Here is a 16,183-nt window from a genome sequence, read left to right as displayed (position 1 = left end):
CAAGGTCCTCCTCAGCTTCAGGTATATCAATAAAATTCGTTCCCTTTATATCTCCTATTCATGACCCCACTAAAGTGTTCAATCCAACGTTGCCTTTCTTCATCTTCCGTTGTTATAACAGCTCCATCTGTCTTTTTGATGGTTATATGCTTCTTCTTCTTTGCTCCCCTAGAGATTTCTATGATAATTCTATGTACAATTCTTATACCATAGTCACTCCCTGAATCCGTAGCTTTGTCAGACTAATCTGCTTTCCTGTTTAAATATTCTCTCCAGTCATTTCTGGCTTTTCTTTACCTCACTATCAATACTGAAATGATTAGCATGCTCTACCTTGCAATTTCATTACTTCCTCAAAAACTTTTAACAATCAACTTCTATCTTTGTCTCATTTTTATAGTATCCCAAGTATAATTCGTTAATTGTTTGCTATTTGTCTCTTAAAGTCTCTAAGACTGCAAATCGATTTCTACATTCAATTGAAAAGATTTCTGTGCTCATCCTCTAGAAGTTTAGTTGTATCAAACCTAGATATTTTATCTACATTTCTGTTGGGTGCTTTCAGTTTTAATTTCAGTGTAGCAAGAGGAGCTTGTGGTCACTACCAATATTTGCACCTCTATAACTTCTTACACTTCTCAGAGTCCTCCTCCTCTCTTTATCAATGGCTATGTGATCTATTTGATTTTTGTAACTGCTACATGATGAAGCCCATGTTTATTTGTGGATGTCCTTGAGCTGAAAAAGAATATCTCCAATAACAAGATTGTTTGTTGAACAAAACTTATAAAATGTGCCCCATTTTCATTTGCAACTTCGCCAAGACCGTCAACACCCATCACATTCTCTATACCTCACTTATTCCTTCCAACTTCAGCATTGAAGTCACCAATCACAATTTTTATATCTCTCTCTGGGATCTCATCTGTTATACTCTGCAATTCTTTATAGTATTCATCTTTCCTGTCTTCAGGGGAATCATTTGTTGGTGCATAGTTAACTATAATCCTCATATTGCACTGCTTTGATTTAAACTTTGCAAGCGACATCTGCTATATACAGCTCTCCATTCCATTAATGACTTTTCTGCTCTTGATGTCGTCATTCCTACGACTTCTCTTCCAACTCCATGTGTTCTTCCTGAGTAGATGTATGTATTGCCTTGGTGCGAGTTCTTTACCAATCCCTTTACGTGTTTCACTTAGGGCTGAGAAATCCCAACTATATTTCATAAATTCATTCTCTACTTGCTTTAACTTCCACATCTGATTCATCTTTCTAACATTCCAATTACCAATTTTCAATTTTTCTTTAGTATTTATTAACTGGGAGATTCTCAGCACCCTGTAACGCCCGGGACTGGGGGCCATTCATTCATTTTCGCTTTTCAAAGAATAACTAAATCCATAGAGGATTCATTGGTTAGTCATCAAAGGACTGCCAGTTCCTTGTGATGCGCAGTGCCTAACTAAGGCAAGTGACCCCTGCCGGTCCATACTAATTCCACTAAGATCATTCACCAGGCCTCAGGATAGAGGAGTATCCATAGCACCAAACGGATACATACCTTTTTCAAATCACATATGTAATTAAAGGTCCTTTATTTATGGAACCCAGGCCTTTACGAAAATGGTTAGTGCCATCTATAAAAGAACAGATATAGTTTTTTGAGCATTCAGTTGAAGTAAATAGGCAAGTCTTATATTCAGGCATTTCTTTTGTTACGTATATTGCTATAAATGATATTTTCATAATAAAATAAATTTTTGAATATACTTACCCGCTGGTTATATAAAAGAGCTGAAGTCCCTGACGCCAGGGCAGAAATTCAAATCTAGCGCTATCGAAGATACGCCAGGTGTACCAACCGCACCCTAGCGGTAGAACAGGTAGAACTACACACCAACTCCAGTTCTTCCATGCCTCATAGCCATACCATAGGTAGTCTCTAGAGGGGAGGAGGGAGGGTGTTAAATTTATATAACCAGCGGGTAAGTATATTCAAAAATTTATTTTATTATGAAAATATCATTTTTAAATATAAAACTTACCCGCTGGTTATATAAAAGAGCTGATTGACACCCCTTGGTGGCGGGTCAGAGACAGCTACATATAGAAAATTCACTTAAGGGTTACATACAATAAACTTAAGCAGTTCTCACCTGATAAGGAAGCTGACAGCAATGATACTCTGCCTCATTTCGTCCGCTATCCTTAAGAGATCCAGTAATCCACTCGGGCTGAAAATCTCTAGGAGCTGTCAAACGGTACAAACACCTATAACATGACAGGACCTCAACCAATACCCTTGTTCCGGGTGCACTCAAGGAACAAATTGACCACCTAGCCAAATCAAAGATTGCGGAAGACTGACGCCCAATCTCCACAAACAACCATAACAAACGAGTTCCAAGAGATAGAAAAGGGGTATTAGGAAAAAAGGGAACGTAGTGGTAGATCATTCACCTACTATCGCATTAGCCGCTATAAAAGGACCCAACGTAAAAAAGTCCTCATAGCGAGTCTGAACATTCTTCAAATAATGGGATGCAAAAACAGACTTACTTCTCCAAAATGTTGTATCCATCAGACTTTGCAGAGAACGGTTCTGTTTAAAGGCCACTGAAGTCGCTACCGCTCTGACTTCATGTGTCTTGACTTTGAGGAGCCTCTGATCCGACTCATCACACTGAGCATGAGCTTCTCGAATCAACAATCTAACGAAAAAAGACAAGGCATTCTTGGACATGGGCATCGAGGGTTTCCGGACTGCACACCACAGAGCGTCTGAGTTACCTCTCAGATTCTTAGTTCTGTCCACATAAAACCGTAGAGCTCTAACTGGACAGAGAACCCTTTCCAATTCACCGCCAGCCAAATCAGAAAGGTTAGAAATCTCGAAGGATTTGGGCCATGGTCGAGAAGGGTTTTCGTTCTTGGCCAGGAACCCCAGTTGCAAAGAACAAATGGCTTTCCCATTCCGAAAACCAATGTTCTTGCTTAAAGCGTGAACTTCACTAACTCTTTTCGCAGTGGCGAGGGTAACTAGAAAAAGGGTTTTCAAGGTTAAGTCCTTAAATGAAGCCGAGTGTAAAGGCTCAAATCTGTCACTCATGAGAAATTTAAGGACAACATCCAAATTCCAGGCGATGGGAGCTGTTTGAATCTTCTTGGTCGTATCAAAAGACCTAAGTAAATCTCGTAGATCTTTATTATCAGAAAGGTCTAGGTTCCTGTGTCGAAAAACCGTCGCCAACATACTCCTGTAACCTTTAATAGTCGATGACGAGAAGTTATGCTTAACTTTAAGGTCCAAGAAAAAATCTGCTATTTGGGAAAGCGATGTACTGGAAGAGGAAATCGCGTTAGTTCTACACCATTCCCTGAACAACTCCCACTTGGACTGATACACCTTGATGGTTGAAGACCTTCTTGCCCTTGCAATTGCCTTGGCTGCCTTCTTCGAAAATCCTCTAGCTCTAGCGAGTTTTTCGATAGTCTGAAGGCAGTCAGACGTAGCGCTCGGAGGTTTTGATGATTTCGGGCCAAGTGAGGTTGTCTGAGAAGATCGGGTCTCATGGGAAGGCTTCTCGGGACATCCACCATCCATTCCAGTACCTCTGGAAACCAGCTCCTTGACGGCCAGAACGGAGCTATCAGTGTCATTCTGGTCTCCTCGTGTGAAACGAACTTCTGAATCACTTTGTAAAGGATCTTGAACGGAGGGAAAGCATAAACCTCCATGTGTGACCAGTTCATCAGAAAAGCGTCTATGTGTAAAGCTTCGGGGTCTGGAACCGGAGAGCAGTAACACTCTAGCCGTTTGGTCTTCGCGGTGGCAAAGAGATCCACGAGAGGTCGACCCCATAACCGCCACAGACTCTTGCAGATGTCCGGGTGCAGAATCCATTCTGTGGAGAGAACCTGACCTTTCCTGCTGAGTCTGTCTGCGCTCACATTGTTGACCCCCTGGATGAACCGCGTCAAAAGAGTCACCTTCCTTTCCTCCGCCCAGATGAGGAGCAGTCTTGCAATCTCGAACAGAGACCAAGAGTGGGTCCCGCCTTGTTTCGCAATATAGGCCAGAGCTGTCGTGCTGTCCGAATTGACTTGGACTACCTTGCCCCTGATCTGCTTTTCGAAGCCGATGAGAGCCAGATGAATGGCTAAAAGCTCTTTTTGATTGATGTGGAGAGAGGTTTGCTCCACCGTCCAAGTCCCCGAAAGTTCCTGCTTCTCTAGAGTGGCTCCCCACCCCGAGTTGGAGGCGTCGCAACACAACACGAGGTTTGGGTTCCTCTGAAGTAAAGACAAGCCTTCTTTCAGTCTGGGCTCGTTGTTCCACCATTGAAGATGAGACTTGATGGAAGTCGAGATGGGAATGCAATCCCTGTCGAGGCTGTCCCCTTTCTTCCAATGGCGGTTGAGATGAAACTGAAGAGGACGCAAGTACAACTTCCCCAGGGTCACGAACTTCTCTAACGACGAGAGAGTCCCCAGAAGACTCATCCAATCTCTGACGGAGCAAAGATCTCTCTTCAGGAACGTTTGTACTTTTAGGAGGGCTGCTTGGATTCTCACCGACGACGGAAAAGCCCGAAAACTCCGACTGTGAATCTCCATCCCCAAATAAAGAATCTCCTGGGATGGAATGAGTTGTGATTTTTCCGAGCTCACCAGGAGACCCAGTTCTCTGGAGAGATCCAAAGTCATCTTGAGGTCCTTCAAACAACAATCAGCTGAGGAGGCTCTTATCAGCCAATCGTCCAGATACAGAGAGGCCCTGATTCCCCTCGAATGCAGCATGCTTGCCACGTTCAGCATGATCTTGGTGAACAATAGAGGAGCCGTGCAGAGTCCGAAACAAAGAGCCCTGAACTGAAAGACCTTGTTTCCGTCCATGAACCTCAGATAACGTCTGCAGCTGGGATGAATCGGAAGGTGGAAATAGGCATCCTGAAGATCTAAAGAGACCATCCAATCGTCCTTCCTCACAGCTGCCAGAACTGTTTTCTGAGTCTCCATAGTGAACGTCGAGTTTTGGACGTAACCATTTAGCACACTTACGTCCAGAACCGGTCTCCACCCCCCGGAACTCTTGGGTACTAGAAAAAGGCGGTTGTAAAACCCCGGAGACGAAACATCCTGCACTTCCTCTATTGCTTGTTTCTCTAATAAAAGAGACGTCTGTAGAAGCATGGCTTGTTTCTTGGGACCCTCTCTGTATTTGGGCGAAAGATCCACTGGATCTGTGACTAAAGGAGGATTGGTCAGGAAGGGGATCTTGTAGCCTTCCTTTAACACCTGGACGGACCAGGGGTCCGCTCCATTCCTCTCCCAAGCCTCCCAAAAGTGAGTCAACCTGGCCCCCACTGCTGTCTGAAGGAGAGAGCAGTCAGACTTTACCTCGGCCGGACTTGCCCCCTCTGCCTCTAGGCTTCCTTCCTTCTGGTTTAAAAGAGCCTCTTCCAGAGGGCTTCCCACGAAAGGACTGAGGTCGAAACCCAGAAGAAGATTCCTTAGGTTTACGAGAGGAGAATGACGGAGGCAAAACTTTCCTAGTCGAATGAGTAACTAAGTCATGTGTGGCCTTCTGAGTGAGAGCAGTAGCCACCTCGCCCACCAATTCCTGAGGAAATAATGAATTAGACAAAGGTGCGAAAAGAAGGCCCGTTTTCTGATAGGGAGACACTCCTGCGGAGAGGAAAGAGCACATCGTGGCCCTTTTCTTGAGAATTCCAGCTGTAAACAAGGCAGCAAGTTCGTTGGAGCCATCCCTCACACCTTTGTCCAAGCAGGACATCAAATGAACCAAACCACTAGTGTCCGTTTCCGTCATATCAGAGACCCTCTTACTCAAAGCCCCCAAAGCCCAGTCCAAAAAATTAAAAACTTCGAAGGCCCTGAAAAGACCTTTAAGCAAATGGTCGAACTCTGGAATGGACCACCAAATCTTCGTCTTCCTTAAGGCAAGACGACGAGAAGCATCTACCAAACTTGAAAAATCCCCTTGTGCAGAAGAAGGAAAACTCAAGCCCAACACTTCACCAGTCTCATACCACACACTAGATTTAGAGGTTAACCTAGCGGGGGGAAAGGCAAAGGCCGTCTTACCAAAAGATTTCTTGGAGTCCAACCAAGAACCCATTAACTTCAAGGCCCGCTTAGAGGATCGAGAAAGAACCATCTTGGTGTAAACTGGAACCTTAGTAGCTTTACCTAAGATGAATTCAGAAGGCGGAGAACGAGGGGCCACAGGGGTAAAAGAATCCGGGAAAATTCCAGTTAGAATAAGCATAAACTTGCGAAGGTCCACAGCATGCTGATAATGCTTCTCCTCCTCATTCTCAGAGACTTCCTCAATAGGATTATCCTCATCCGACTTTTCCTCTGGTTCGTCTTCAGGCAGTGCAGCAACAGCCGCAGCCTGAACCGAAGGAACAACGTCTGGATGGGACTGCCTGTCAAGGCCAACATCTGTGTCAATTTGATGGGGAGAAGTAGAAGTAGATTGATGCGAAACACGGACATGTAAACGATCATCCTCAACCAACAACTGTTTAGACCGCTTAGAATCCGACTGCTGTTGAACAGAAGAACGCTTGAAATCAGAAGGTAACTGTTGAAGATCGCCGCGAGGTCGCGTAAAGTCCGAGGACTGTTGCTGCGAACGATCAAAGTAGTCAGGATGTCGCCGCTGTAAACCAATGTTTTGACGCGACGCGTCCAAAAGTTGTTGCCGCGGGCGATCCACTACTTCAAATTGTTGCCGCGTCTCGTCCACTTGTCGACGCCGATGTTCTTCCCCGCGACCAGAATACGCAAACTGGTCGACCAAAACTCTCTGACGCGACTCATCAAAATCAACCTGGCGTTGAACACTGTGACTGGGAGACCGTCTAAGTGATAACTCGTCAAGACCAGATACCATCGAACGTTTGTGCGATAACTGGTCTGACATCGAACGCCCAGACACAACGCCAACACCTGGGTGATAAGAATCCATCAACGACGAGAGTTGTTCCTTCATAGACAAAAGCGCAGACCATTTCGGATCAACAGAACTCCTAGAAGGAAGATTCGCACCAATGTCACCACGCATTTCGGGGGAAGAAAGCCAATCCGATGGAAGAGGAGGTGCATGAATAGTAACAAGGTCCGAATCGGAAGGAATCATATCCACACGAACACGGTGATCTGAACGTTTGGCCGGAGTGCAAGCGCTGGGAGAACGGAAACGTTCCGGTGAACCCCACGAACTACATCCTGGACGCACAGGCGATTCCCGACGCTGTGAATCAACATGGGTTCGTTTAAGCGGTCTCGACGCTCGCCGCCAGATCTCACTCCCCGACCCTTCATCGGAAGACGGGGATAACGCATGAACCTCACCTTTCCTACGATGAGGTGAACGACCTGAGCTACGGCAACAGGAACGTTCGAGGGGACGTCTGCACGATTGATGATGCTTCTCGTTCCCTTAAGCCGTTCGACATTACTTCTCCCATGGGTTCGAGAGCTCGAAAGAGGTCTAAGGCTAGGTGAACAACAAGATCGTGCCGACGCACCCTCCGCAACACTAAACACATTATCAACACTTGTCACAACACCGAGAGAGTCACGATTCTTCGGTACCACATCAGACACTCGTGTCGACGCACCCTCCGCAACACTAAACACATTATCAACACTTGTCACAACACCGAGAGAGTCACGATTCTTATAGGAACCAAGGAAAATTAATCAACGATAGCTTAAACTCAAAAAGAACGTTGTACATCACCAAACAACTTCCCAAGAGAGTAAAAACACGAGAGCAAACTTCTATATGTCAGTCAGCTATGACGGCAGAGAGAAGAACTGGAGTTGGTGTGTAGTTCCACCTGTTCTACCGCTAGGGTGCGGTTGGTACACCTGGCGTATCTTCGATAGCGCGAGATTTGAATTTCTGCCCTGGCGTCAGGGACTTCAGCTCTTTTATATAACCAGCGGGTAAGTTTTATATTTAAAATATATATTTAATTGTTCACTTTCATTTCAGGTTTTGTATTGTGCATATTTTTTCATTAGTAATAGGTTTGATTAATATTTTCTTTGAAAAGAAAACCTTTCTCTTTTTCCGTTTTTTATAAATCAATATTTTTTCCCTTGAAGTAAATGGTTAAAAATACTTTTGGTTAAAATTATCAATAAAATATATAAATACATACAAGAATATAAAAGAAAAGAAAATTGCAAAATCTATTACTTAATAACTTAACATTATGAATTAGTTGCTTTTTTCATTCAAGTGTCCAAAATTGCCTCAGCATTTTTCGAGGCGAGGCAAAATTGGACACTTAGATTTTTTCATAATTTTTTTTATTTTAAACCTTCCTTTAGTATCATCTACTAATCTTTTTTCAGAAATAATAATTTCTAGTATTATTTTTGAGAAGCCCTAAAATGACGGTGAGGCAATTATAGGACACCCATATTCAACAATTTTTTTAGTGGTATTTAATACTTTTTCAAAACCAAACATACTAATATTTATAAAGTAGAAGGTTGGGAAATTTCTAACAGCATTATAGTTTTTGAAAATTATCAATAGTTTTAGAGATATTACAACTGTCCAATTTTCGACTTACTTGTCCAAAATTGCCTCTGTCCAAAATTGCCATACCCTACTATACTCTTCTTAAAAAGGGAGAAGTTTTGTCGAGGGCCACGAGAATTACAAAGCTTAGCGAGAGAGAGAGAGAGAGAGAGAGAGAGAGAGAGAGAGAGAGAGAGAGAGAGAGAGAGAGAAGGAAAGGTATTATCACATTATTGTGGAAGAGGTAGTTGAACTAGTATTAAGCTTATATTAAAAGGTTTGTTAATGCACATAGAGATCGTGAAAAGGCTTATGACAGGGTACCAAAAAGGTTAGTCTGTTGGTGTTTAAAAATGAGAGGAGTACCGGAGAAGTTGGTAAAGTTATTGAGGATGATGTCTGAGGGGTCAAGAACCACCGGAGAGGTAAAATATGGGGAGACAGATGCATTCCCTGTGAAGGCTGCCCTTCATCATTGATAAGGTCTGAGTGGAAAGGATTGAAGCTAAACATTGGAAAGACAGATCTAATGATTCGTATTAGAGAGGGACATGAAGTAAACATTCAAGTGGATGATGGTGCAAAGCTAAACAGAACAATGAGTTTAACTACTTGAGATCCATAATAAAAGAGTGGGAGGTACTGAGAAAGCTCTAAACAAAGAATGAAAGCATGGCAAAAATGGAGGGGCGTAAATGGAATTATTTTAAACTAAAAAAATGCCATCAAGACTCAAAATGAAGATCTATAAAACATTTATCAGGCCAGTATTTATATGTGGGGCAAAAATTTGGGCACTTGAGAGGAAATAGGAGGGACTGTTGGAAAGAACAGAGATAAAGATTGTGAGATGGATTGCTGGAATATTACTATAAGAAAAAAAGTCAAAATATAAGACGAATGTGTGATATATACATAGTGTAATAGATAAGTTTTAGGAAGCTCGTCTGAGATACTATGGCTATATAATAGAAGGGAGGAGGTGGAACCAATCAAGAGAACTAAGAACATGCCAGTAATGGGGAAAGGTAGCGTAGGGGGTCAGCGGATCAGATGGATGGATGTGGCCATGAGGGATATGGCCAAGATGGGACTGAGGGAAGATGATGCAAGGAATAGAAATAGATGGAGAGAATTGACTCGAACGGCCGACCCTGTTTTACACTGGTACTAATAACGTGGAAAGAAAAAGAAGATATGTCTGCAACTTTACTTCTGATGTGGCTGTATAAAATTGTAAGCACTTTAAATACGTGTAATTGAATGTGCGGACAGATCGTCATGATTTAATAGAATGAAAGCTTATGCGACAGGATAGCAGAGGGAATACGTATGCATGACTACAGCGTATTAAAGGTTTAAAAGCCACTCATGAACGGCATAGGCAAAGGACAGTGATATTGCCCTATCAAGTAGAACAATGCCCTAGAGACTGACCATATATACATATGATCAGCGCCCAAGCCCCCTCTCCTCCCAAGCTAGGACCAAGGAGGGCCAGGCAATGGCTGCTAATGACTCAGCAGATAGACATAAAGGCTCCCCCAAAACCCCCATCCTTAGCCCACAAGGATGGTGAGGTTGCAACGACCAAAGAAACTAATGAGTTTGAGCGGGACTCAAACTCCAGTCTGGCGTTCACCAGTCAGAGACGTTACTACATCGCCACCACAACCCTGGTCGGGGAAGAATGATGTGGATTTTGTGACTCTCAAACTTGTACAGTAATAAATTTAAAAGCAAACACCCGAACTCCTACTTTTACTGAATCACAATTAGTATATCCTAAAATTTATCAACACTTGATAAAAGATGAAAACAGACAATAATGGCAATCACTTACTTACTGTGTCGAATAGCTGACGATGACTTCACGAATCCAAGGAAAGCACTGAAAGATAAAAATCAATAACTGAATTTAAAGCTACAAAATTCCATGGAAGTAGTCAATCGAGACTCACAATCAAGAGTGAACTGTCAGAAAAGTAACAGACAATGAATACATTTCAACTGGGTGCATGAGACTGCACACACAAATACAATTATCATGCTCTGCTGTTGCAAGTAGGCCCTGACGAATGATAGTTGAATAAAATATTTGTCGTTATTGTAAGGGTTTATTGTTATTGTAAACTATCGTAAGGCGTCCGTACATTTCTAATGAAATTCATCAAATTATAATTACATATTCATCCAAAAGTTTTGTCCTAATACTATGCGGACTTTATCCGGCATCTGTAAACATGATCTTCAAATATGAGCCAGCTGACCAGCATGGAATCATGGGAGCCTATGGAAAAATATATATATATATATATATATATATATATATATATATATATATATATATATATATATATATATATATATACATATATATATATATATATATATATATATATATATATATATATATATATATATATATATATATATATATATATATATATAAAGGGAGTTTACTTAACACTGAACTTCACAGAATGATAGTGAACCTGCTAAGGCATTACAAGACCAAATTGATGAATCGATTGATTTAATCTTACTAACAAAGACTATCACTAAGTTGAAAGTCATACCTATTGATTGGTCTATCCCTAACCTGGAATTGCATACAAACTAAAGATGTTCTTATTTTACATCTATTTATCTCATGATACATTAGTTCTTTATGATGGTTCCTCTCTTTTCTAAAGAAAGGGAAAAATTTCATCACGTTTGAGTGGTTAGACATTCATTGCCACAGAAGCTTTTATCTGGTAAAATGCTCAATAACTATCGAAGCAACAAACCACCATCCACTGATTACAAGTCCTCCAAAGGCTTTCTTTCAATAGCCGAATGCTTGAATGCATCCAAAAATTAATGATTTGACAGCATATGTGGTTCTCACGTGTTATAATCGTACATTAACTCCTTAATTTTCTAAAATTTATATCTAATTTTTATGCTTATTTCAGTCTAAATCTACTTTCCTTTTAAGCATTCTGTAATTGAATGTATAGAATGTTCGTTTCCTTATTCACTAGTCAGGGGTTTAAATCCTCCAGAAGGTTATTTTAAGCAAGAAATATCAGATGATTTCGCCGGCAAATAATGTACAGTGTGCGTTTGTGTGTGTGTGTGTGTATATATATATATATATATATATATATATATATATATATATATATATATATATATATATATATATATATATATATATATACACACATCACCTCAGGCTAATTCGAATAGCGGATTATATGCATCCAGTCATTAGACGTGAGATGTTATTGTGACCGTAAACCTGTTTGTTTATGTTTTGATAGGCGTAAGTTTATATGTCTGTGTGTGTATTTATAATTCGCATAACTCAAAACTATTTGACCGAATCTCATTATATTTGGTGTGCTGATTGGCCAAGATCCAATGACAATTTGATTAGATTTTGAGTGATTGGGTCAAAAGTCAATGCCAGGGTCACGGAAAGGTAAAAACGAATAACAAAACTAATAAGCTGTTTAACCGAATCTCATGAAGTTTGGTGAGATGATTGGCCATGATTCAAGAACAATTGATTGGGTCAAAATTCAAGGTCATGAAAAGGTAAATTTTTTTTTTCCTTTGCTATATCGTAGTCAATTTTTATCCGATTTGCATGAAATTAATTACAAAATGTGCATAATTCAATTGCCCATCTAGTGATTCACACATCTTGTGATTTAGAACATGATATGGTGATGTCATTACCCTTGTGTGTGTATTTATTTGTTTGTGTATTTATTTGTTTGTATGTCTCTGTTTGTGATTCGTATAGCTCAAAAGCTATTTTGATTAAATTCCATAAAATTTGGTGCGATGATTGGCCATGATCCCCGGACAATTTGATTACAATTTGGGAGTGATTGGATAAATAATCAAGGCCAAGGCCACGAAAATGTCAAATACGTCTTTTTACCATATCTTGGCCAATTTTCATCTGATTTGAATGAAGCTAGTGACAAAATTTACATAATTCAATTGCCTATTTGTGATATACAACATGATATTGTGGTGTCCTCACCCTTGTTTGTAAGTCTGTCTGTGTTTTTGTGATTCGCATAGCTCAAAAACTATTTGACCTAATCTCATTAAATTTTGAGGAAGGCTAGGCCACGACCCAAGGACAGTTTAATTAGATTTTTAAGTGATTAAGTCGAAGTTTAAAGTCAAGGTAACAAAGATGTCAAAAAGTCTTTTTGCTATATCATGGTCATCTAGTGCAAAACTGTGCATAATTCAATTGCTATCTTGAAATATACAACATGATATAGGCGAAGGTATGCGCTTTACCGAGTGCCCGTTCCAGTTCTTAAAGTCTTAGTATTCACTTAACTCTTAATAATACTGTAAAAGGAAAAAAATACATTTCCCAATTTTCTTTAAAAAACCATCTCCACTACTACGCAGAGCCTCAAATTATATGTAAAAAACAAAAAAAAATATATCTGGCATTTTTCTTTCTGTATTTGTAGCCCTACTGGATGGAAAACCATCAATTTTTATTTCCATGTCTGAAGGAAACAACCAGTCTGAGATCAATCCATATCACTTCCCCTTAGGAGAAATGTAAATGAAATGGTGAAGAATGTCCTATTTCAAATGTAGATACTCCAACAATTTGCCTTTTTCGAAACATTAATATTGTGTATAACCTTGCGGTCATCCGGAAGGGCTTCGTATGCAAAGTCGCTATCACTTATAGTTAAAAAACTATAACCAAACATGTACACAGATGGATGATCTTGCACCATGCTCAAGTTTATTTGATGATCTACCTTCTCATTAAGCTTTTCTGAATCCATTCTACCATACAGAAGCAATTGCAGTGTCAATCAAGTATAAATGGTATGTTTGCAATCAAAGCTTTGATAGTCGATTGTGCGAAACAATTACGAAATATCTATCCCATAAAGACAATTTCCCTTCATGTACTTCATGAAATTTGCAGCAAGTTTAGGGGTGCCTCAGTTTAGAGGTCGCTCATGAATGGCATAGGCAAGTGACAGTGAAAATGCCCGGGCAGGACAAGACCCTAGAGAGACACAGTATCAGCACCTAAACCTCTTTCCATCGAACTAGGACCAGGGAGAGCCAGGCAATGGCAGCTGAAGATTCAGCAGGTCAACTTATAAGTTCTCCCATTCCTAGCTTACAAGGATGGTGAGGTTGCCAGACTCTACGAGAAACTATAGAGCTTGGACGGGTCTCGAACCCCCATCCAGCAGGTAATCAGGCAAGGACGTTTCTAAAAGGCCACCACAACACTAAGTTTGATTCCCATGCCTTTAAATGCGCATAAGGTGATGTCCTAAGACAGACGATCTTCCACCATGAACAGCTAAACATGACCGTATGCGTGGTGACAAGCAAGTTGGACAGAAATTAGCGGATAGACAGTTGGATAACTCTTGTGATTTAAAAGATATAGCCTACGTCAGACAGAAAGACGGAGTAATAAAACCGCGAGAGGAAAAGGTACAGGAAATAACATTCTCTCTCTCTCTCTCTCTCTCTCTCTCTCTCTCTCTCTCTCTCTCTCTCTCTCTCTCTCTCTCTCTCTCTCTCTCTCCTAATTAGAAAATACGCCCATAAGGCATTTATCTCAATATACTGGTGGCAGCCTGATAGGTAACAACAAACCAATTCAAACCTGGACCTGCGTTATGTGATCATTGAAACTGGATTAAGGTGGAGTTAGGAACCAATTCATTTTAATGAATTAACTGATAGGAGGAAATTAAAACAAATTAGCACTGCCACTGCAAGTGTGGAGAATAGTATGAGAAAATTAGTAAGTCTGTCGTGATAGATAATGAGACATCTTAATGCAATTTAAGCTAATTATAAATGTCATGATTTCAGTAAAGAAAATAAGTATACAAATATGTATATATGCACCAATTGTGTTATTTAGAAGCGGTCTGACATGCTTTTCCTTGACTGATTGACTTGGATTAACGCAAGCTTATGACACCACTAGGTGTGGCTATCTGGATTATCCTACCAGTTAACAGTTACTGCAATACCAAGTAGTTTTTACCTCACGCCGGCAGACACAAAGTAAAATTATTGAACAAGTCGTGTATCCGGGTCAGTACTAGCTCCCTTGCCCGATTAACAAGTTAAAGAGACCATTGTGGTCTTGTAAAGATATATTATTACACCGTGAGAAAAATAACAGTAATTCTAGTTTTCGCCTGTTAGGAATTCATATATAAAAGATTCCAGTGAAATAAAGTAATTTGGCTTTCCTTATTTTGCAAGTTATTGTGGGGTTTTTGTCTTGAAACCACTTTGTGCAACTGTCTTCAAAAAGTCGAGACTCCCCTCCAATTCATGGTTAGTAGTGGTTCCCATAGATAATTGAATAAAGTCTTTCTTAATTATCTGAATGAATTGGCATCATTACATGTTGTACTAAGAAGAGAAGAAAAAACTCATTCTGAAAAGCAAGTCCATGCACTGTAAAAGAGAAAATTAAATAAGTGATGTATAAATTTGTGAAGACTTCATCCTCACTCTTATATGGACCCGATTTCAGGTGAGTGCCAGGTTTGTCCATTCAAACCACTTAAGATCATTTTAACAGAGAATATACAAATCGTAGGAAAGTGGTTAAGAAATATTAGAAATGGTAATGCCTACAAGCACAGTTTGATGGGCAGTAACGGCACTAACCACCCCCTCCCCCACAGGATTAATGCTAACCTAACCTATTTTTGGTCATGACAAAAATTGTTAAAGTTTTTGTTAGTTGGTCAGACTTCAGAATCCATACTCCCATTCAAGCCTTACTGCAATTAGGGTAATGGTCTGTACTGACACAGGAGAAGCTAATCTAAACTAGTCAATGGTTGTTGTGCAGTTGCGATCTAAACCTTCCGGCGATTGTTGTTCAGTTACTCTGAATAAGGCTCGAAATACATGCTAAAGCAAATAGCATTTGATAATTAGTAAATACCTATTGCAACTATTAATACACTTGCATTTTTTCATGAACCAGAGTAAAACCTCGAGAGATATCCAAAAGGAAGTATAGTAAAAAGTAAAAAAGTAATCAAAATGCATAAACTGTATCTACTGTAGCTAATGTTTCTGGAATTAACTTTACATAAGGAATAATTCCACGTTTTGTTATCATCATCCTCATCATCATTATTATTATTCTTAAAAAGGAGTGAACGTCCAGATATAGAAACGTTCAAATAGGCCATTGACTTATATATATAAAAAACAGTAAGGTAATTTGTCAAACCGCGAAAGCATGAAATATATGAACCAAATGGCATAAGCGTGAATAAAGAGGAACGCTAAATAATAGAAAAATAGAGCAATGGTGCATGCAGCTTGGAAGTAGCACAGAATCCTCTTTTAACCTCACAATCATCACTAAAAAACATTGCCAGTAAGAAACTCATCCTTGTTACAATGAAGAGACGGTGCTTCAGTACGATGGTGGTTGAACATTCGGAAACTTGAATATAAGGAAAATCCCAACGGTCTGCAAAGCAATGGGCAGAAGTGGTAGTTCCGTATTGAAGCAAACTTGGTGCTTGTGGCCTAACAGGATATATTTCAAAG

The 16,183-nt window shown here is 40.2% G+C and overlaps 1 protein-coding gene across 2 annotated transcripts in view; it reads right to left on the bottom strand.

The window, feature by feature from the left end:
- The window catches only part of LOC137654543 (probable cationic amino acid transporter), an 837,555-nt gene extending 827,086 nt beyond the window's left edge, over positions 1–10,469 (bottom strand). Inside the window, exon 1 of one of the 2 annotated variants that reach the window (XM_068388280.1) lies at positions 10,422–10,469. The gene's annotated coding sequence lies outside the window, so the exon portion shown is untranslated. The remainder of the gene's footprint in view (positions 1–10,421) is intronic. The other variant, XM_068388287.1, reaches the window with a different exon arrangement.
- Between the last annotated feature and the right edge of the window lie 5,714 nt (positions 10,470–16,183).

This window comes from Palaemon carinicauda, chromosome 1 (assembly GCF_036898095.1).
Source record: "Palaemon carinicauda isolate YSFRI2023 chromosome 1, ASM3689809v2, whole genome shotgun sequence".
NCBI classification, from domain to species: Eukaryota; Metazoa; Arthropoda; class Malacostraca; order Decapoda; family Palaemonidae; genus Palaemon; species Palaemon carinicauda.
This window is presented reverse-complemented; position numbering and strand designations above follow the sequence as displayed.